Below are 24,118 nucleotides of genomic sequence, written 5' to 3' on the forward strand. Positions count from 1 at the left end.
CGCAAATGCGCTTTTGTTAAATCATCCCCCGTTTGGCGAAGTCGGCTGTCTTTGTGTTAGGAAGAAATAGTCTTCACAGTTCGCAACGAGCCAGGCGGCCCAAACTGCTGCATATACCCTGACTCTGTTTGCAAGAGAAGTGACACATTTTTCCCAGTTAAAATAAATTCATGTTAGCAGGCAATATTAACTAAATATGCAGGTTTAAAAATATATACTTGTGTATTGATTTTAAGAAAGGCATTGATGTTTATGGTTGGAGCAACGTGTACCTAAGCGATTATATGCAACGCAGGACAGGCTAGATAAACTAGTAATATCATCAACCATGTGTAGTTAACTAGTGATTATGATTGATTGATTGTTTGTTATAAGACAAGTTTAATGCTAGCTAGCAACTTACCTTGGCTTCTTACTGCATTTGCGTAACAGGCAGGCTCCTCGTGGAGTGCAATGTAAAGCAGGTGGTTAGAGCGTTGGACTAGTTAACCATAAGGTTGCAAGATTGAATTCCCGAGCTGACAAGGTAAAAATCTGTCGTTCTGCCCCCAAGGCAGTTAACCCACCGTTCCTAGGCCGTCATTGAAAATAAGAATGTGTTCTTAACTGACTTGCATAGTTAAATAAATATCAACAAAAAAAATTATATATAAAAAAATTAATTATAATAATAAAATCGGCCAAATCGGCGTCCAAAAATACCGATTTCCGATTGTTATGAAAACTTGAAATCGGCCCTAATTAATCGGCCATTCCGATTAATCGGTCGACCTCTAGTAGAAAGCCAAAACAAGTACCTCGAATAAATAACATGCACACGATGATTAACCCACGGGACGAGACCCGTAATCACCTGCGCAATTCACAATGGCACGAAAGCCAAAACACACAGCACAGGTACTCACCGCACCAACGGATATTGTAACAATAATCGACAGCACCATGGGAACCAAAGGGCACATATATACAAATACAATCAGTGGGAATAGGGGCCAGGTATGCGCAATGAAAGTTCCAGAGGGATCCGTGACACAGCCATAGAAATAAAACTGCTGGGAAAAAATGTGCTCCCTATTTAAAAATAATCTGGAGAATAAGCAATGAAGGAAAAATACTGGATTGTTGGTACAGCCAACCAGCGCAAAAATAATATTGAGATATTGTCAAAATGGTAAGATATGATATATCCCAAAAATAATATCCAGATATGTAACCGTATCTATTTTTTCATGAATTGTTACCATCGTTGTTCATGACTTGAATTTAGAAGCTGTTTCATTAGTTTAGCGTTTTAATTCATAGCAACATTAGCGTATCTTACTGATGTATTAGTCTAATTTCTGTAATGAACAGAGAAAAGGTTTCACCCTTCAGATAGACAGCAGATTTCATGATAAAGGGAAAAAACATTTACAGTAAACAGCAAACAGGAGTGAAGACTTTTAAGAACCTGTAATAATCAAACCTTCCATACATATCAAGAGGGGTATCAAGGCCAATGGGGAGCTGCTGTATTTCATATCAAAGCAGCTAATATAAATCCTGATAAGAGAAGCTCTAATCCGTAAACCCATAATAGCACTTTATTTTGACTAGCCACAAGCGGCTTAGAAGAAAGGAGTAAATACAGAGTAAAAAGGTAGGTTGCAGAGGTGGAAAACCTGTGGTGATTTAGAGGAGGAACTGAAACTGGAGGTACTGAGGATGAAATTATGTTTTATGAATTTTATGAGTTATTTATTAGTATTACCCCTACCTGTCACATCTGCTCCCGCTCCCCCTCTCTGGCGCTCGAGGTCACCAGGCTGCTCATCATTACGCACACCTGTCATCATTGTTACGCACACCAGCGCTTCATCGGACTCACCTGGACTCCATCACGTTATTGATTGCCTCCCCTATATCTGTCACTTCCTCAGTTTCATTCCCGTGTCTGCATTGATGTTGTTTTGTTTCTCTTGTCCAGACGCTGTTCCTGTTTAGTTTCATGTCTATTTATTATTAAATCCACACCCTGTACTTGCTTCCCGTGTCCCAGCTTCTGTGGTTACGGAACCTTTACAGAATGCAGACACCACAATTGGAAGCATCAGGGAGTTATTATAATTTTATTGGTGACGTCGGGTTCAGGTGCCGTTGCCGTAGCAACCAGGGATGCCTCAGCTGGCTCTTCAGGCTCACAAGCCTAAGTTGGCTTGGTAGGCTCCCACGCCATGCCTCAGCCGGCTCGTCGGGTTCCCGCGCCTCAGCCGGCTTGTCGGGCTCCCGCGCCTTGGCTGGCCCGTCAGGCTCGCCCAGGTAGGACGCCAGGTGGCGTCCCTAGAAGGGGGTACTGTCACGTCTGTCCCCGCTCCCCCTCTCTGGCGCTCGAGGTCACCAGGCTGCTCATCATTACGCACACCTGTCATCATTGTTACGCACACCAGCGCTTCATCGGACTCACCTGGACTCCATCACGTTATTGATTGCCTCCCCTATATCTGTCACTTCCTCAGTTTCATTCCCGTGTCTGCATTGATGTTGTTTTGTTTCTCTTGTCCAGACGCTGTTCCTGTTTAGTTTCATGTCTATTTATTATTAAATCCACACCCTGTACTTGCTTCCCGTGTCCCAGCTTCTGTGGTTACGGAACCTTTACAGAATGCAGACACCACAATTGGAAGCATCAGGGAGTTATTATAATTTTTGGGGTGACGTCGGGTCCAGGTGCCGTTGCCGAAGCAAACAGGGATGCCTCAGCTGGCTCTTCAGGCTCACAAGCCTCGGTTGGCTTGGTAGGCTCCCACGCCATGCCTCAGCCGGCTTGTCGGGCTCCCGCGCCTTGGCTGGCCCGTCAGGCTCTTCCTCAGTTTCATTCCCGTGTCTGCATTGATGTTGTTTTGTTTCGCTTGTCCAGACGCTGTTCTTGTTTAGTTTCATGTCTATTTATTATTAAATCCGCACCCTGTACTTGCTTCCCGTCTCCAAGCGTCTGTGGTTACGGAACCGTTACCCCTACCAAGAACATTACTTTGAGCATACAGATGACCATATCTGCCGGTTTTCCTTCTTGCATCATATCCTGATTCATGTAATCAATTTTGCATGATGGATGGATTACTCGCGCAGACTCAAATTGACAGTCCCACATAGAGTACTACCTGTATATAGGGCCTACACATTTGTCTGTGAGAGTGTGTTTGTACACGGTATAGCACGTATAGCTGTAGGTGGGAGGTAGAAGTGATTCATAATTCTGGTGCAGGAGGGCATCCTGACAAAGCTTAACTCCAGTGTACTAAGAGGCCAGTCTGGGAAGGCGCTGACTGACTGACTGATGCAACAATCGTTTTTTCACTGCAGGGAAATAACCCCATAATCCATCTCACATACTATTACACTGACAGCCGCCAGGGCAGCGCAGAGTGGGGATATGAAAGGCTTCCCGAGTGATTCCACTACCAAGGCATAAACACAAGAAAAAATAAAACAGAATAGAACAAAACTCCACAGAGAGCTGGAGAGGAGGGAGCACCACCCACATACAGGCCGAACAAGACTTCCCTGGCTGAATACACTTGAGTACTACGAACACAAAACATCAGCTACTTTATAACCATTTAGTATGACCCCCTTGATCCCTCATTTTGCTGACTTGAAACACTTGGACACAACCATTGTTTTCTAGCTGTCATATCCTGAAATCTGAAACACCAGCCTCTCAATATAAGAGCTAACAACAGATCATTGTGATACATATTTTACAGAGAAAGAATTTCCAGTGTTCAGAATAATCATTGCCTGTGCAGAGCTGTGGTGTAGTGGTAACACTCAAGTCAGAAATACAATGCCCCACTGGAGACTGTGGTTAAATCCACCTACCTGTATCTGCTTCTGATTTCCAAAGTGTCTCAATAAAAGTGTCCAATACCCAACAAAAATACATTTAAAATGATAATCATTGCCTTTCCAATTTGTCTTAATTACTAAGGAACAGTAGTCAGATAATACAGTGGCAAGAAAAAGTTTGCGAACCCTTCAGAATTACCTGGACTTCTGCATAAATTGGTCATAACATTTGATCTTCATCTAAGTCACAACAATAGACAAACACAGTCTGCTTAAACTAATAACACACAAACAATTATACATTTTCATGTTTTTATTGAACACACCGTGTAAACATTCATAGTGCAGGGTGGGAAAAGTATGTGAACCCTTGGTTTTAATAACTGGTTGACAACAGATCAGGGGCTGAGTCACTGGCTTACTGGTGTTCTTCCATGCCGTCCCTGGGAGGGGTGCGTCACTTGAGTGGGTTGAGTCACTGACGTGGTCTTCCTGTCTGGGTTGGCACTCCCCTTGGGTTGTGCCGTGGCGGAGATCTTTGTGGGCTATACTCGGCCTTGTCCCGGTATTGTATGTTGGTGGTTGGAGATATCCCTCCAATGGTGTGGGGGCTGTGCTTTGGCAAAGTGGGTGGGGTTACATCCTACCTGTTTGGCCCTGTCCGGGGGTTTAATCGGATGGGGCCACAGTGTCTCCTGACCCCTCCTGTCTCAGCCTCCAGTATTTATGCTGCAGTAGTTTATGTGTCGGGGGGCTAGGGTCAGTCTGTCACATCTGGGGTATTTCTCTTGTCTTTTCCGGTGTCCTGTGTGAATTTAAATATGCTCTCTCTAATTCTCTCTTTCTCTCTTTCTTTCTCTCTTTCTCTCGGAGGACCTGAGCCCTAGGACCATGCCTCAGGACTACCTGGCTTGATGACTCCTTGCAGTCCCCAGTTCACCTGGCCGTTCTGCTGCTCCAGTTCCAACTGTTCTGCCTGCAGCTATGGAACCCTGACCTGTTCACCGGACGTGCTACCTGTTCCAGACCTGCTGTCCCAGACCTGCTGTAACCCTGACCTGTTCACCGGACGTGCTACCTGTCCCAGACCTGCTGTTTTCAACTCTCTAGAGACAGCAGGAGCGGTAGAGATACTCTCAAAGATCGGCTATGAAAAAGCCAACTGACACTTACTCTTGTGTTACTGACTTGTTGCACCCTCGACAACTACTATGATTATTATTATTTGACCATGCTGGTCATTTATGAACATTTGAACATCTTGGCCATGTGCTGTTATAATCTCCACCCGGCACAGCCAGAAGAGGACTGGCCACCCCTCATAGCCTGGTTCCTCTCTAGGTTTCTTCCTAGGTTTTGGCCTTTCTAGGGAGTTTTTCCTAGCCACCGTGCTTCTACACCTGCATTGCTTGCTGTTTGGGGTTTTAGGTTGGGTTTCTGTACAGCACTTTGAGATATCAGCTGATGTAAGAAGGGCTATATAAATACATTTGATTTGATTTGACCCTACTTTGGCAACAATAACCTCAACCAAACGTTTTCTGTAGTTACGGATCAGACCTGCACAACGGTCAGGAGGAATTTTGGACCACTCCTCTTTACAAAACTGTTTCAGTTCAGCAATATTCTTGGGATGTCTGGTGTGAATTGCTCTCTTGAGGTCATGCCACAGCTTCTCAATCGGGTTGTGGTCAGGACTCTGAATGGGCCACTCCAGAAGGCGTATTTACTTCGGTTGAAGCCATTCTGTTGTTGATTTACTTCTGTGCTGTGGGTCATTGTCCTGTTGCATCACCCAACTTCTGTTGAGCTTCAATTGGCGGACAGATAGCCTTACATTCTCCCGCAAAATGTCTTGATAAACTTGGGAATACATTTTCCCGTCGATGATAGCAAGCTGTCCAGGCCCCGAGGCAGCAAAGCAGCTTCAAGGCATGATGCTCCCTTCACCAAACTTTAGGGTTGGGATGAGGTTTTGATGTTGGTGTGCTGTGCCTTTTTTCTCCACACATAGTGTTGTGTGTTCCTTCCAAACAACTCAACTTTAGTTTCATCTGTCCAAAGAATATTTTGCCAGTAGCGCTGTGGAACATCCAGATGCTCTTTTGCTAACTTCAAACGTGCAGCAATGGTTTTTTTTGGACAGCAGTGGCTTCTTCCGTGTTGTCCTCACATGAACACCATTCTCGTTTAGTGTTTTATGTATAGTAGACTCATCAACAGAGATGTTAGCATGTTCCAGAGATTTCTTTAAGTCTTTAGCTGACACTCTAAGATTCTTCTTAACCTCATTGAACATTCTGCACTGTGCCCTTGCAGTCATCTTTGCAGGACGGCCACTCCTAGGGAGAGTAGCAACAGTGCTGAACTTTCTCCATTTATAGACAATTTGTCTTACCGTGGACTGATGAACATCAAGGCTTTTAGAGATACTTTTGTAACCCTTTCCAGCTTTATGCAAGTTAACAATTATTAATCTTGGGTCTTCTGAGATCTCTTTTGTTAGAGGCATGGTTCACATCAGGCAATGCTTCTTGTGAATAGCAATGGCCAAGCTGCGTCAACCATAAACTAAAAGTACAGCTATCATGCTTTGCAAACAAATTATAGTGTTAAAAAACGAATGTAATGTTTTGTTGTTGCATTTAACTGCCGAAAAATTCTGTTATCGAGGTCATTTCTCAGTAAGTGACATCAGAGGTCAGCATGTGGAAGAAGTCCGAGTTCAGGGATGATAGACAAGTTTCCCACTAGTAATTAACAGTTGGAGGGGCATTGAAGTGGATTTTCTTTTTTGTATAATATTTTTTTTAAATGCATTGTATGTGGTAAATACCACCTTCCCACTTGGCTATGAACGCAGGGTTAGTGAATATACACTATATACACTGCTCACTTAAACAACACAATGTAACTCCAAGTCAATCACACTTCTGTGAAATCCAACTGTCCACTTAGGAAGCAACACTGATTGACAATACATTTCACATGCTGTTGTGCAAATGGAATAGACAACAGGTGGAAATTATAGGCAATTAGCAAGACACCCCCAATAAAGGAGTGGTTCTGCAGGTGGGGACCACAGACCACTTCTCAGTTCCTATGCTTCCTGGCTGATGTTTTGGTCACTTTTGAATGCTGGTGGTGCTTTCACTCTAGTGGTAGCATGAGAGGGAGTCTACAACCCACACAAGTGGCTCAGGTAGTGCAGCTCATCCAGGATGGCACATCAATGCGAGCTGTGGCAAGAAGGTTTGCTGTGTCTGTCAGCGTAGTGTCCAGAGCATGGAGGCGCTACCAGGAGACAAGCCAGTACATCAGGAGACGTGGAGGAGGCCGTAGGAGGGCAACAACCCAGCAGCAGGACCGCTACCTCTGCCTTTGTGCAAGGAGGAGCAGGAGGAGCACTGCCAGAGCCCTGCAAAATGACCTCCAGCAGGCCACAAATGTGCATGTGTCTGCTCAAACGGTCAGAAACAGACTCCATGAGGGTGGTATGAGGGCCCGACGTCCACAGGTGGGGGTTGTGCTTACAGCCCAACACCGTGCAGGACGTTTGGCATTTGCCAGAGAACACCAAGATTGGCAAATTCGCCACTGGCGCCCTGTGCTCTTCACAGATGAAAGCAGGTTCACACTGAGCACATGTGACAGACGTGACAGAGTCTGGAGACGCTGTGGAGAACGTTCTGCTGCCTGCAACATCCTCCAGCATGACCGGTTTGGCGGTGGGTCAGTCATGGTGTGGGGTGGCATTTCTTTGGGGGGCCGCACAGCCCTCCATGTGCTCGCCAGAGGTAGCCTGACTGCCATTAGGTACCGAGATGAGATCCTCAGACCCCTTGTGAGACCATATGCTGGTGCGGTTGGCCCTGGGTTCCTCCTAATGCAAGACAATGCTAGACCTCATGTGGCTGGAGTGTGTCAGCAGTTCCTGCAAGAGGAAGGCATTGATGCTATGGACTGGCCCGCCCGTTCTCCAGACCTGAATCCAATTGAGCACATCTGGGACATCATGTCTCGCTCCATCCACCAACGCCACGTTGCACCACAGACTGTCCAGGAGTTGGCGGATGCTTTAGTCCAGGTCTGGGAGGAGATCCCTCAGGAGACCATCCGCCACCTCATCAGGAGCATGCCCAGGCGTTGTAGGGAGGTCATACAGGCACGTGGAGGCCACACACACTACTGAGCCTTATTTTGACTTGTTTTAAGGACATTACATCAAAGTTGGATCAGCCTGTAGTGTGGTTTTCCACTTTAATTTTGAGTGAGACTCCAAATCCAGACCTCCATGGGTTGATAAATTGGATTTCCATTGATTATTTGTGTGTGATTTTGTTGTCAGCACATTCAACTATGTAAAGAAAAAAGTATTTAATACGATTATTTCTTTCATTCAGATCTAGGATGTGTTGTTTAAGTGTTCCCTTTATTTTTTGAGCAGTATATTTCAACCACACCCGTTGCTGACAGGTGTATAAAATCAAAAACACACAGCCACACATGAAACACACATGAATGGTCTTCCTGAAGAGCTCAGTGACTTTCAACAATGCACTGTCATAGGATACCACCTTTCCAACAAGTCAGTTTGTCAAATTTCTGCCCTGCTAGAGCTGCCCCGGTCAACTGTAAGTGCTGTTATTGTGAAGTGGATATGTCTAGGAGAAACAACGGCTCAGCCGCGAAGTGGTAGGCCATACAAGCTCACAGAATGGGACCACCTAGTGCTGAAGCGCGTAGCGTGTAAAAATCATCTGTCCTCAGTTGCAACACTCACTACCGGGTTCCAAACTGCCTCTGGAAGCAACGTCAGCACGAGAACTGTTCGTCAGAAGCATCATGAAATGGGTTTCCATGGCCGAGCAGCCTAAGATCACCATGCGCAATGCCAAGCGTTGGCTGGAGTGGTGTAAAGCTTGCCGCCATTTGACTCTGGAGCAGTGAAAACACGTTCTCTGGAGTGATGAATCACGCTTCACCATCTGCCATTGCGACGGAAGAATCTGGGTTTGGCGGATGCCAGGAGAATGCTACCTGCCCGAATGCATAGTGCCAACTGTAAAGTTTGGTGGAGGGGGCCAAGTGGGGCAGTGGTCAGAGGCACTGCATCGCAGTTGCTAGCTGTACCACTAGAGATCCTGGTTCAAGTCCAGGCTCTGTCGCAGCCGGCCGTGACCGGGATACCCATGGGGCGGCGCACAATTGGCCCAGTGTTGTCCAGCCAAGGGGAGGGTTTGGCCGGCTGGGATGTCCTTGTCCCATCGCACTCTAGAGACTCCTGTGGCGGCCCGGGCACATGCACGCTGACACGGTCGCCAGGTGTACAGTGTTTCCTCTGATACATTGGTGTGGCTGGCTTCCGGGTTAAGTGGGCATTGTGTCAAAAAGCAGTGCGGCTTGGTTGGGTCGTGTTGTCGGAGGACACTCTCGACCTTCGCCTCTCCCGAGTCCATATGAAACAAGACTTTAACTACCACTTGGATACCACGAAATTTGGGAGAAAAAGGGGTAAAAGTAAAATAATACATTTTTTAAAACTGTTTGGTGGAGGAGGAATAATGGTCTGGGACTGTTTTCATGATTCCAGCTAGGCCCTTTAGGTCCAGTGAAGGGAAATCTTAACGCTACAGCATACAATGACATTCTAGACGATTCTGTGCTTCCAATTTTGTGGCAACAGTTTGGGGAAGGCCCTTTCCTGTTTCAGCATGACAATGCCCCGTGCACAAAGCTTGGTCCATACAGAAATGGTTTGTCAAGATCGGTGTGGAAGAACTTGACTGGCCTGAACAGAGCCCTGACCTCAACTCCATCGAACACCTTTGGGATGAATTGGAATGCCGACTGCGAGCCAGGCTTAATCGTCCAACATCACTGCCCGACCTCACTAATGCTCGTGGCTGAATGGAAGCAAGTCCCCGCAGCAATGTTCCAACATCTAGTGGAAAGCCTTCCCAAAAGAGTGGAGGCTGTTATAGCAGCAAAGGGGCACCAATTCCAGATTAATGCCCATGATTTTGGAATGAGATGCTTGATGAGTAGGTGCCCACATACTTTTGGTCATGTGGTGTACTTTCTCTGTCTGCTAGCTACTGTATGCACGGTTTGACATCATATATTAGGGCAATTCCACAGTAAGAGTGATACTGAGACTAAGATTGTTCACTTTAAAATGTATACCAAACAAAAAGCTATGATTGCAAAGTTAAACAAACCATTCAACTCTATGCACAAGGACTACTTTTAACAATTTCCACTAAACATTTTACAAAAACACATTTACTTGAAGAACAGTGAAGATGCAAAATTTGGTAACAGAATGACTGTTTGTGCCGTCATTCTGTTACCAAACTTTGCATCTGCACCGTTCTTCAACGGTTCTGAAAAATATCCAATTACACTTGTGATTGTGTATTCTCCTGGGGAAATACCAACGCTGCAACTGACTCAAACCGAGAGATTCGCTGGATTCAAACTTCATAGAATTGTAGAGCTAATTCTGAGACATGAAATCATTTAAGAGCCCTCAAATGAATACTGGATGAAATATCCTGAGAGATGTCAGAAAAGCAAGCCGAGAAACAAAGGTTGCTTGGGAATGGGATGTAGGCTAGTCGATATGATTTGGTGACAATTGAAGCAAATTTAAATCCCGACAGACTATATTTTGCCCTCTATCTTTTGCTGGAAGTAAAGACTTGGCTCTCCAATAGACACCCCCGCCCCTCCAAGCATGGTGCACTAGACTTGGAAAGCTTGCCAATTGCCTACCCAGCAGAAACAAAGCAACACAAAAAAATAAATGAGAAGGTCTTAACAGTGCAGTTAACTGCATCCACCCTCAACTGTCAATTCACCCACTGACTTATGGAAGGAAAACAGCACCAGGCATACATTTACAAACAAAATCAAATATATGCATTTCAGTTAATCCAATATACCAGTTTCCCTCTGTTTAAAAAAACTTCAAAACAAGACAATGGGTCGCTTTTGTACTTTCAACACCCCATCAATCGTTAAATATCGCAGATAATCATTTTATAAATGTATAGTATGTTGAGATATGTTGAAATAAATTACTCAAACTCATTCAAGTTATACTCCAAGATGATGATGGTCATCCCAATACGGTAGGTATTTTAGTCTCAATTCTAGCTCCAGGAATAGCTCATGTACAGATATAGTATCTGTTGCAGCAAAGAATTTTCCTGCGCTTATAGATTTCCATAAGTTCAATGAAAACTTGCAGTTCTCTTTCTCTCATTAGATCTCACACAAACAATAGCCTACTGTAACCTTTTACACCTGCGACAAAACTGATCAAATTAAGATTCCATATCTGTATATGGCTATTTCAACTACCCATCCCCCTGTATGACCAGACAGCATTGCATCTATTCAAAACGTTCCTCATGTCTGGCAAGAACTGCTGTGGCAGACTGACTGCATATGGGACCCTAAGTGACAGATCGGGAACTCCACATGGCCGACTAGTCCAGAACAGAGCACAGTCATAGGGAACAAAAGAGAGGGACCACATCTGAAAACATCTCAGCAACTCAGCTTGAAACTACCTGCATGGTGGTCCACATTTATCTCACTTTAGGAGAATGAACACAAGACAAAGCAAGCCAAATGACCTAGATAACGTAGGGTTGGCTAAAAGCATAAGAGCATGTGCAGTGATGAATTGGATGGATTGGCCAACACGTTAAAATATTGAAATTTGTAACGATCATTTCATTATTATTATTATTATTATCATTTCATCATACCATTCTTATTCTGATATCAATAGTGATAGTGTGTAGGAAAGAGTGTAATAGCTATGAATTGCTATTACACTATTCCAAGTGACAGTCAGAGACCAAGCCCTGCAATACTAGTTAAATAAAGGTTAAATAAAATTAAAATAAATAAACACAGGAGAAATCTAGTCAGTTGCACAACTGACTGCATTCAACTGAAATGTCCTTCCACATTTAACCCAACCCCTCTGGATCAGAGAGGTGCGGAGGGCTGCCTTCATCAAGGTCATCAGCACCCGGGGAGCAGTTGTTGATGGGGGTTAACTGCCTTGCTCAAGTGCAGAATGGCAGTTTTTTTCCCCCCACCTTGCCAGCTCGGGGACTTGAACCAGCAACCTTTAGGTTACTGGCCCAAAGCTCTTAACTGCTAGGCTATCTGCCGCCCACGTGACTCAACCTCTTATGTGAGTTATTTACAAGTATAGAGCAAGGATTCATGTTGAACAACGCGTGCTATCTGGAACAAAAAAGAGAGTCAGAATAATGTCAATGTGATGTAGTCCTTGAGAGAACCCAACAAGAGGGGCCGGAGATCATAGCAACAACAACCTTGTAAACAAAATTATTTTGTTTTCAGCCATTCATTTTTCTCCATAAAACATAATGAAGCAAAGGTGACATAAGTAACATACTGCATTTAACTTGGCTGTAAAGCCTCGGCTCTCATCTGGTTCAATAAGCAATTATAATGGCTACAGTTTGAGGCATGACTCATGATTCTGGATTTCTCTCAATGTTTCCAAGTGGAGTCACCGAGACAGACCAGGGCTTGAATCATAGCATCTATTATTTCTGCCTTTTAGACAATAATATATAGAGAGAACATATGGAGCAATCCAAGGGTGCTACATTTATTTCATTTTTTGTTGTAAATAACAAATATGTTCAACTAGCGAATCCACAGAATGTGACATTTTCTGGTCCTGTTTTTCCTGTCTCTGGCGTCTTTTGTAGTCCAAGCCTCTTTGGCCCATTTGTGCTGCTGTATTAAGAGGCGAAAACTCGAGCTAATTGTGATTCAGCCTCTCCTCTCTCTGCACCCATACAACCCCCTCCACTTACACACACAGGCCACATCTCAAACAGAGTGGGGTGGGTAAGGAGGGTGGGGGGAGTGTGACAGAAAGGAGGGCTTTAGAACAGAGAAGCAGAGGGGTTGCATGCCGATTGCACAATACAGCCCATATAGGAGATGTCCTGGTTAGAACTGGAGACCTGAGAATATAATATGTTTTCTCCCTGTTCCTTCAGGTGGGAACTGGGAAGGACTATATACCCATGATAAGAGGAGGTTCTGCAGTAAACAAGAAGCTCTTCCTTATTACAGTCAATAACACCTCCAGCATACACAAACAACAAACCTACTAGTACACACACTGTGGAACAGGGCCATTCGTTATCCCTCTGACCAGTTTGGGGTGTTAGATCGTGTATTGAAGAGAACTGTCAACATTGCTGGCTGACCAGCCCTTCTTTCATTCTCCCATCAGCTTCCTCTTCTGTTTCACTCCAAATCATGAAGCAGCTCAAAAAGACAAATGAGCAGTTATGTTCACCTCCTATGAAATATACTGTATGCATTATTAGAGTATAATCTAATAGAGTATATTATTTAGGCCTTCATACATATTGTTTACATTTTGTACATCATTGAAGAAATGTATTATATTCCTCCCACATTTTCGGTGCAAAAAACCCTCACTAAAAAACATGTAAAAAAACAGAATTGCTGGTGACTGTATATCACTTTGTCCTCCGGTGTCACAACTTATTTGTCATCATGCGTATGATTATCATTTTATTTCAAATCAAACCAGAGGACGAAAGATGGGAAAAAATTGTGACTGTAACAAAGGTCTACAGTTTCGCTGGGCCCCCTGTAAGGTCTGAGCAAGCCCCCCTTTGTAGCTAATCTCATGCTATTCTACACATTTTGCCTTAAGGCTGAGAGAAAATGTTGCAGTTTTAAAACTATTTTCCTGCAATTCTACACATACTACCATGGGCAGAGAGAAACATGTACAGTTTTATAGATAATCTGCTATTCTACACATTTTGCAATGGGACAGAGAGGGAAACGTGCAGTTTTCAATACAATTCAATCAAATGCATTTATAAAGCGCATTTTTCATCAGCAGATGTCACAAAGTGCTAATACAGAAACCAACCTCAAACCCCAAACAGCAAGCAATGCAGATGTAGAAGCACGGTGGCTGGGAAAAACTCCCTAGAAAGGCCGGTACTTAGGTAGAAACCTAGAGAGGAACCAGGTTCTGAGGGGTGGCCCTTCCTCTTCTGGCTGTGTCAGTGGTCATTAAGGCTAGATCGTTCTTAAAGATGTTCAAACGTTCATAGATGATCAGCAGGGTCAAATAATAATCACATGTTCATATCTAAACATTTTTGCCATGGCTTATAACATGTTCATATCCTATGGGGGGGGGGGTTGTGGGCTCCCAGAGCCCCCCTGCTTTGAGGGGGCTGCGTGGTACGCCAGTGAGCAAAAGCTCAATCTGCTCATTACCATGCAAAGACCCCCATCACAGGGTTTTTGAAATGAGTTCTTCATTTTAGTCACAAATGTGATAACTTTCCATTATGAAGCACAAAGACTTCATTCTGGGGTGCCTGATGTTGCAAATGATGGAAATAAAAACAACACACAGTGAGACGTCTATCACAAATCAACTCCCCACTCCATCCAGTTTAGAGTGTATCTTTCCTATCTAGCTGAGTGTTCGAAACATGTTTTCTGGAGGGCAATGTGGACTAATATCTGAAAAGGAATAAAAGGCAATGTGGACTAATATCTGAAAAGGAATAAAAGGCAATGTGGACTAATATCTGAAAAGGAACAAAAGGCAATGTGAACTAATATCTGAAAAGGAATAAAAGGCAATGTGGACTAATATCTGATGAGGAATAAAAGGCAATGTGGACTAATATCTGATGAGGAATAAAAGGCAATGTGGACTAATATCTGAAAAGGAATAAAAGGCAATGTGAAAAGGACTTTAGCTAAAGTATAATTACTTTCACGTGAGATGAAAACGTACAGTGCATTCGGAAAGTATTCAGACCACTTGATTTTTTCCACATTTTGTTATGTTAGAGCCTTATTTTAAAATTGATTAAATAGTTTTGTTCCCTCATCAATCCACACAATACCCCATAATGTCAAAGCAAAAACTGGTTTTTATACATTTTTGCAAATGTATATAAAAAAAATGGAACTATAACATTTACATAAGTATTCAGACCCTTTACTCAGTACTTTGTTGAAGAACCTTTGGCAACGATTACAGCCTTGAGTCTTCTTCGGTATGACACTACTAGCTTGGCACACCTGTATTTGAGGAGTTTCTCCCATTCTTCTCTGCATATCCTCTCAAGCTCTGTCAGGTTGGATGGGGAGCGTCGCTGCACAGCTATTTTCAGGTCTCTCCAGAAATGTTTCATTGGGTTCAAGTCCGGGCTCTGGCTGGGCCACTCAAGGGCATTCAGAGACTTGTCCCAAAGCCACTCCTGCGTTGTCTTGGCGGTGTGCTTAGGGTCGTTGTCCTGTTGGAAGGTGAACCTTCACCCCAGTCTGAGGTCCTGAGAGCTCTGGAGCAGGTTTTCATCAAGGATCTCTCTGTACTTTCCCTCGATCCTGACTAGTCTCCCATTCCCTGCACCTGAAAAACATCCCTACAGCATGATGCTGCCACCACCATGTTTCACCGTAGGGATGGTGCCAGGTTTCCTCCAGACGTGATGCTTGGCATTCAGGTAAAAGAGTTCAATCTTGGTTTCATCAGACCAGCAAATCTTGTTTCTCATGGTCTGAGAGTCCTTAAGTGCCTTTTGGCAAACTCCAAGCGGGCTGTCATGTGCATTTTACTGAGGAGTGGCTTCTGTCTGGCCTGATTGGTGGAGTGCTGCAGAGATGGTTGTCCTTCTGGAAGGTTCTCCCATCTCCACAGAGGAAATCTGGAGCTCTGTCAGAGTGACCATCGGGTTCTTGGTCACCTCCTTGACCAAGGCCCTTCTCCCCCAATTGCTCAGTTTGGCCGGGCGGCCAGCTCTAGGGAGAGTCTTGGTGATTCCAAACTTCTTCCATTTAAGAATGATGGAGGCCACTGTGCTGCAGACATTTTTTGGTACATTTGTGCCTCGACACAACCCTGTCTCTGAGCTCTACGGACAATTCCTTTGACCTAATGGCTTGGTTTTTGCTCTGACATGCACTGTCAACTGTGGGACATATAGACCGATGTGTGCCTTTCCAAATCATGTCCAATCAATTGAATTTACCACATTTGGACTCCAATCAAGTTGTAGAAACATCTCAAGGATGATCAATGGAAACAGGATGCACCTGAGCTCAATTTCGAGTCTCATAGCAACGAGTTATGTAAATAAGGTATTTCTGGGTTTTTTAGCAACAAATTCTAAAAACCTGTTTTCGATTTGTCATTATGGGGTATTGTGTGTAGATTGATGAGGATTATTATTTTTTTTAATCCATTTTAGAATAAGGCTGTAACGTAACAAAATGTGGAAAAAGTCAAGGGGTCTGAATACTTTCCGAATGCACTGTATACTACTTTCTTTGACCCTTTATTGATCCTAGAAATGAACATGTATCAGCATGCAAATCAAGGCCCGTTGACACAGAGGGTTCATTTCCTTACAGGAGGGGTGTCAAACAATCCGTCCCGCGGGTGGTTTGGGTAAAAAATGTAATAAACTCAATATACTTTTAAATGACTAAATTCATACAGTGTCTGGACTGTGTCCAGTTCGCTAATTATCACTGAAATGGAAGCTATGAAACTATTAATAGAGGACTATTTTTGTCTAATTTTGACAACGTTCAAGACCGAATGCAGCCCCTGTGGCATAATAAGTTTAACACCCTACAGTTTATCCTTTATAGTCCCTGTGATGTGAACCATTGTACCCATCCACTATGTATGACGGGAACAGTGTATTTCTGGTCAGGAGAAAGCAAACAAAAGAGCAACCTCTCCATGTATGGGGGTTAGGATATGAAATTCGGACCAAAAACTCAGAAAGAGACGCCGCATGAGGGAAATATTTTGAGATTATTTTGAGTTTACATGAGAGTAAAGGGGTTGAGCACACACAAGATTGTACTAATGGCGTGTGAAGAAATTGCACACTGATTCTGTGTTACTGTACTATTCCACAGGTCTTAAACCCAGTTTACTTTGTTAATCTTGTTGATTAATAATGTATTTAGCATACCAGTGCACAAAAAAAATCCAATAATTGAAAAAATAAAAGCAGTGAAATTATAAAAATATCCAATAATTGAAAAAATAAAAGCAGTGAAATGATAATAAGCCATCTGGCTTGCTCTAGCGCATACCGTAAGTAACAAGGAAAAAATGATATTTCAGATAGTGTTGTGTACAATACACAATTGGTTGACAGTGCTTAGATTTGATTCCCATGGTCAATAACCAGAGAGATAAGTATGCTGAAAAAACACAATACAGAGGTCAGGTCACACTTCAATCATTTCAATTTGTGTCCTGAAGCCTAATACTCCCACTTTATCTTCTGATATAATCATATGCTAACATATTCAGCACCCAGTAGCTTGGATTGTTAAAATATGAAAATATTAGGATGAATAAAATATATTTGTGATAAGAGATTAAATATCATCCTAGACTCAAGCATTAAGGCCTCAGAAGGAGATTTATCCTGAGACAAGTGGATAAACTACCATTCTGGCCAATACAATACACCGATGGACATACAACTCTGGTGTGGATGTGTGACTGTGAGCATATTGACGCCACATCTCAATCTCTGTACCACAGTAAATATATTATTGGGTAAAAAATGAGTAGGGGACCAGTTAACCACCAATCTGAGGTTAGCGTGGGGTTAGTCAGGTTGCATGGGAGGAGGCGTTGGTTTCTCTTGGACAAATACAAACAATTGAAGCATGGCGTGGTGACTCACAGCTCTAATGAAGCAGTGTATTGACTCACTAAATTCCCCCTCTGTCTGCGAGGCGTGCATCCCAGCTGCCCCTCTGAATACCAATTACTGTACCGATGGGCTGCTCTGTCACTCAGCCCAAATGCCAGTGAGGAGCCAAGGAGCTGGTGTGTGTGTGTGTGTGTGTGTGTGTGTGTGTGTGTGTGTGTGTGTGTGTGTGTGTGTGTGTGTAAGAGAGAGAGGCTGGAGGTCAAAAGCTCAGTGGATGCAGAGAGGAAAGAACAGAATGTGTGAAGCTAGAGGTTTAGATTTTGATAACAGAAAATAACTAAATTACTTTTCAGTTCCATTTTCATATCCTATCAAACCACCTATCCTCAGAAGATCTTGGATATTTTGGAGTGTTATAATCTATTACTGCTCAGTGCTCTATCTATAGAACTAAATACTGATGAACCAAGAGGCCCAAAATGCTACAGAACATTTTCTAACTTATATTAGGTGTGATGGTGTGCTGACATAATTACAGTGATTCAATGGCACAGTGACTAATAGGAGGAGATGAGAAGTATTTGGCCTCTTCAGAATAATCTCTACATGGAATTGGTAAAGATTCCCTGTAAAGTACTGTAACTGTCAGGGGACAACTACACTATATATACAAAAATATGTGGACACCCCTTCAAATTAGTGGATTTGGCTATTTCATTCATTAGTGGATTCGTTGCTAACAGGTGTATAAAATTGAGCACACAGCCATGCAATCTCCGTAGAAAAACATGGGCAGTAGAATGGCCTTACAGAAGAGCTCAGTTTCAACGTGGCACCTTCATAGGATGCCACCTTTCCAACAAGTCAGTTCGTCAAATTTCTGCCCTGTTAGAGCCGCCCCGGTCAGCTGTAAGTGCTGTTATTGTGAAGTGGAAACATCTAGGAGCAGCAATGGCTCAGCCGCGAAGTGGTAGGACATACAACCTCACAGAATGGGAACACTGATGCACATAGCGTGTAAAAATCGTCTGTCCTTGGTTGCAACACTAACTGCCGAGTTCCAAACTGCCTCTGGAAGCAACGTCAGCACAAGAACTGTTTGTCGGGAGCTTCATGAAATGGGTTTCCATGGCCGAGCAGCCGCACACAAGCCTAAGATCCCCATCCGCAATGTCAAGCGTCGGCTGGAGTGGTGTAAAGCTCGCCGCCATTGGACTCTGGAGCAGTGGAAACGCGTTCTCTGGAGTGATGAATCACGCTTCACCATCTGCCTGGCCGACAGAAGAATCTGGGTTTGGCGGATGCCAGGAGAACCTGCCCCAATGCATAGTGCCAACTGTAAAGTTTGGTGGAAGTGGACTAATGGTCTGGGGCTGTTTTTCATGGTTCGGGCTAGGGCCCTTTAGTTCCACTGAAGGTAAATCTTAACGCTGCAGCATACAATGACATTCTAGACGATTCTGTGCTTCCAACTTTGTGGCAACAGTTTGGGGAAGGCCCTTTCCTGTTTCTGCATGACAATGCCCCCGTGCACAAAGCGAGGTCCATACAGAAATGGTTTGTCGAGATCGGTGTGGAAGAACTTGACTGGCCTGCACAGAGCCCTGACCTCAACCCCATTGAACACCTTTGGGATGAATTGGAATGCCGACTGCAAGCCAGGCCTAATCGCCCAACATCAGTGCCCGACTTGTGGCTAAATGGAAGCAAGTCCCTGCAGGATGTTCCAAAATCTAGCGGAAAGCCTTCCAAGAAGAGTAGAGGCTGTTATAGCAGCAATGTGGGGACCATGATTTTGGAATGAGATGTTCGACGAGCAGGTGTCCACATACTTTTGGTCATGTAGTGTATAACTGTTGTTCAATATTGTAGCTCCTTTAATTCCCACCCTTTGGTTTTGTGGGAGGTCTTTGTATGATTTCTCTTGTCGTCGCTCCAAACAAAAATAAAGGAGCTGAATAAAGATAATAATAAGAACTCAGAGCAGGCCAGGAGCAGGACAGTACAAAGCCTAGTAAACAGCCATTGATTTGAGCAGGGCAGTGCTGTTTACTAGGCTTTACCTCACTTCCCCTGACGGACAGGCCTGACAGCAGCTTCTTCAGCAAACTCCTTTTATTAAAAATGTGATTAATATTTATCCAGCATTAGAGCCTTGCTTAAGACTGAAACTAGACGGATTAGACGATCCCCCAGACAAGGAGTTATGGAAGAAGGGAAAACCAGCTGAAAGTAATTCTTCTTCTTCAAGCCTTAAAGATTTATCTGAATAATGGATATATTGTGAACCATGGTTCGATTGTCTGTATGTCCATGAGGTTGGAGAAGGAAGGAATTTGAGGAATATCAGTTCATCGTTATTAAAAGCGTTATGCAAATGTCACTGACAGAATTACAGTACATAGAGGTAAATGTCTATGCCGTAAATATCTTAGTGGGGGAAGTGATATTTGCATTTTGTTTATCATATGCTCAATGCAAGGTAAGGTTGAAAAAAAGATTAATGTCTTGCCCTTAGGCGTTGCAGAACAACAATGAGTAAAATGTTTTATCCTTACCCCACTTAAAAAGGGTTATCAAACCTCTGACCTATGCACCGCTGAACCTTGACCTATGTATCAATACAACATGTAGTTTAGAAAATTGTCACTGAGAGACTGTAGAGTATGCTCATTTACTGAGAGGTTGACCTGAGAGGTTAACCAATATTCTGAGGTATCTGATTGTGAGAGACAGAACATAACTGCCATACCTCTGAAAACGTGGACCCTATCAAAATAGAAACGTAAAACCTTGCTGTTATTTTCGTCTGGAACTTTTCTGATGACCAAGGTCATTAACGGCTGGCAGAACGACTCCTCCCCCTACACAGCTCTAGTGCATTAAACCGGAGGCTCCAGCTTCAAGGGGGAGAGGAACACAAAAGCCTCCTGTTATTCCTCTGTGCTGCTGCTTTCACCAGGACCTGTCTTTGCCAAGCCTCTCTGAGTACATGGCTCTACAACGACGGCAACAGGGCCCCTTTACAGAAAGACGTCTGACGGACAGCCTGACATTCTGCAGCAGCCCACAATGGCAACATGTACTCACCCTACAATATCAACACCTCCCCCCTCAATCTCCCTGTGAATCAAAGCCATTTGTCACATATTTGTTAATAATAGAGCGTGCATGAGTCCTCAGCTAAGAGACATTGGTAGTAGGTTATTTAGCAACCAAAGCTGAGAGAAAAAGCTTTTTTTCTAAAGGAAGAGATGCAACAACTGTCTTCCCTTCTACTAACTCTCTAACGCTTGGAGGCCTTAGGGAATATACAACAAGTCACCGTTTTTTGGAGTGTGTGTGCCATATTCATGCCCTATGGGTGTGTTGAGTGTTTTATACAGCAAGGGAGGAGCTACCCAAAAAGATACAGATACAGACAAGAGTCCTCCAGGACCACAGCAGTGGGGTTGGTATCTGCCTGCCTGTGAGAAGGATAGAGGAGCATTGTGAATGAAACAGGCCCAGCATGGGCAGCTAAAGAGCTCAGCACTCTGCTCTGCTCTAATGTCTGTCTGTCTGTCTGTCTGTCCCACTAGAGAGGAAGCTCGGCTCAGACTCTTTCCCTGCAGTCATGAAAGCAATCAAAAGGGGCTGAGCCACCCGTCTCCCGGGGTTGTTACCTTTCTGTTAATTACAGCACACAGCCTCCACTCCCTCTGACGCCGAGCAGCGCCGCAGTCACCGCAACGGTGCAGTACTGAGGGAGGGAGGGGGCGCTCTCTGAGGGAATGAATGAGAGAAAACCAGGCACAATAGCATTTCAAATCAAATCAAATTGTATTTGTCACATGTGCCGGATACAATGGTAATACAACAGACCTTACCGTGAAATGCTTACTTACAAGCCCTTAACCAACAATGCAGAATAAGAAAATGCTAAATAAACTAAATGTACAAAAAAGTAACACAATAAAATAACGAGGCTATACAGGGGGTACTGGCAGCGAGTCAATGTGCAGGGGTACTTGCCCACTATTCAACAGGTTAAATCGTATGGAAACATGTCTGTTCATGTTCTGTATAGCCATTTTAACAGCGGTGAAATTCAGGTTGATAGCATACATACCGGCTCCTATATAGAAGACTGAAATGTGTTAAATCAGTGTGACATCTGCCCAGGTATTGGTACAACCCTTCACCCAACCTCCCAGGCAGCCTCACTCCTCCCCCTCTGGCACTACTTTCAGACAAACACAATGCAGTGCTGTGTGCAGACCAGCTTTCAGAAACCTGCTCTCTCTTTGGCTGAGAACCTTGGGCTGCTGAAGTAAGGAAGACAAAACCCATAGAACGGTGGGACAGAGGATACATTAAGAGGATTGTTGTTGTCTCACCCTGAACATGCCTCCTCAAACACATGAGGAGAGATGGGATGGTAGGACCAGGAAAGGAAAGAGGAATTGATGCATGGGAAAATGACCAGCATATTTCTTCAAAATGACTTTGAAACCTTATTGCATCCATGGAGCGACCTGGGGCAACACAACCCCTTGGGACAGTAAATGAAACATACTAGGTCTGGCACTGGGATGGGTAGCCTTTAGCAGGAACCATGCTTGAGTTGATATACAGACCTGATCAAATGAAAGGATGTTCAGGGCCTATTAATGGGGATACTCTGGGCTAAATGAACAGGGTTAGTTTGGTCCTCTTATCTGACGTATTTTCCAAAACACGAAACCAATGAATTAACCTTCAATTTCAAATGAACACTTGTGCATAATTAAGGCTGATAAACAATTCCCCAGCCATTTCACAAAGGAATGTTGTTGAGTTAAAGAGAGTAGGAGACCTTTATCCAAGCATTATTCTGGAAAGAGGGTGAATCATCTAGTTGAGCTCTCTCCCCTCAATCTGGCAGAGAGCTTGATATATGTTATTGCCATACATGTGAGAAGTAGGATAGATGAAACCTTACAATGATAATAATACTATCATAACAATGAATTCATTTGTGTGTCATTTTTGTACACAAAGAGAGTATATTTCTGAGTGTGGCAGGTCTGACCTTATGTCACATACATATGTGAACTGAAATTGAACACAGCATCTAACCACAGGAGAAGATGAAAAGCTGGGAACTCAATGCTGAAAATAAATGAATCTGGGAGCACAGAGCAATGGTCGATTTCATGCCAAGGGGAGCACATTATTCAGTGAAATGTTCAAGTTTAAGCACCTTGTTTACTGAACTGCCAAATACCGCAAAGGTTGTCCACGACCTGTACTGACAATTCTCATATTGCCTCTGTGTGTGTGTGTGTGTGTGTGTGTGTGTGTGTGTGTGTGTGTGTGTGTGTGTGTGTGTGTGTGTGTGTGTGTGTGTGTGTGTGTGTGTGTTTTTGGGGGATGGGATGTGGGGTGCAGTTTGCAGGTGCTCTAATGCTCCAATGTAGGGTATCACTTTTAAACCATAACATTTAAGGAATGATGCCTCTTAATGCATTTTATGACAATTGATGTCCTTCTCAGTTTAAAAGTGAAGTAACTGTAATAAATTAAATATATGGTTAAAATACACATTCCCCAACAGATGAATGTTGATCCAATGTGATACATGAAATATCCGCCCCCTTTTATTTCGAATGCAGCCATATGAAGAAATTGCAGGCTACGTTGAATATTCTTCATGCAAGTGTTGCCCTGAACTGAAAAACCATATTCGTTACTGTACAACATTTAACTTACCTCTATATTCACACGGGCTGCGCTTTTCCCGTCGCCAGCATTTCAATTGCACAGTTGTTTATTTGACAGATGGAAACTGTATCTTCTCCTCAATGCAGCAACCTCACCATGTTTTTCCCAAGCCCGGACTCCCTGTATCAGCAGGTGGACGCGCCTCCCTATGATGGAGACAGCGCGCCTCGGTCCCCCTACCACTCCATTTTATTCTACAGTCTTCTTTGTAATCCAGGAAATAAACAAAATATTTTGACCATTCCATGTGTCATGTGTAGGTCATGTTTTATAAAGCGCCATGGTCATGTTCATTTCCTATTAGGCTCCCTGGATTCATGTATACCGATACTGGATGCTGCTATTGTTATGCCATATATTTTTTTCCCAGATGCACCCAGTCCCTGACAACGACGGCAGGCTCGTGTCAGTTTGCTCCCCCTCTTTTGCGACCTGCCATAAAGAGCGCGCCCACAAATTCCACTCGTGACCGCGCTTCTCCGTCGTTGACGCGCCCAGTTTAACGGTGCAGTTTGGTTCTCAAGGAAAATAGCTATTACAGTGTCATCACACGCGTTTAAACGTTAAATGACAAGCAGAGCTGTCTTCTCTTAAAATGTATATTTAGCTAAACCTGGAACCTAGTTTTTGGGCTTCATAAATTGGATTAATTATATTTATTATAGCTTTACCACTCTTCCTAACATGAAAAGCATGATTGCAGCCTGCAATTCGGGGCGTTCCTGCATGTGCACCCTACCTCGAGCATCCCATTGGTTCCTGCATGAATGCCGCCCCTC

The 24,118-nt window shown here is 43.8% G+C and overlaps 1 protein-coding gene across 1 annotated transcript in view; it reads right to left on the reverse strand.

Annotated features, from left to right (window-relative positions):
- The window catches only part of LOC106603391 (neurite extension and migration factor), a 36,777-nt gene extending 13,024 nt beyond the window's left edge, over positions 1–23,753 (reverse strand). The window contains exon 1 of the mRNA XM_014197019.2: positions 23,328–23,753. The gene's annotated coding sequence lies outside the window, so the exon portion shown is untranslated. The remainder of the gene's footprint in view (positions 1–23,327) is intronic.
- Positions 23,754–24,118: the final 365 nt, after the last annotated feature.

Source organism: Salmo salar, chromosome ssa04, assembly GCF_905237065.1.
Source record: "Salmo salar chromosome ssa04, Ssal_v3.1, whole genome shotgun sequence".
NCBI lineage: Eukaryota > Metazoa > Chordata > Actinopteri > Salmoniformes > Salmonidae > Salmo > Salmo salar.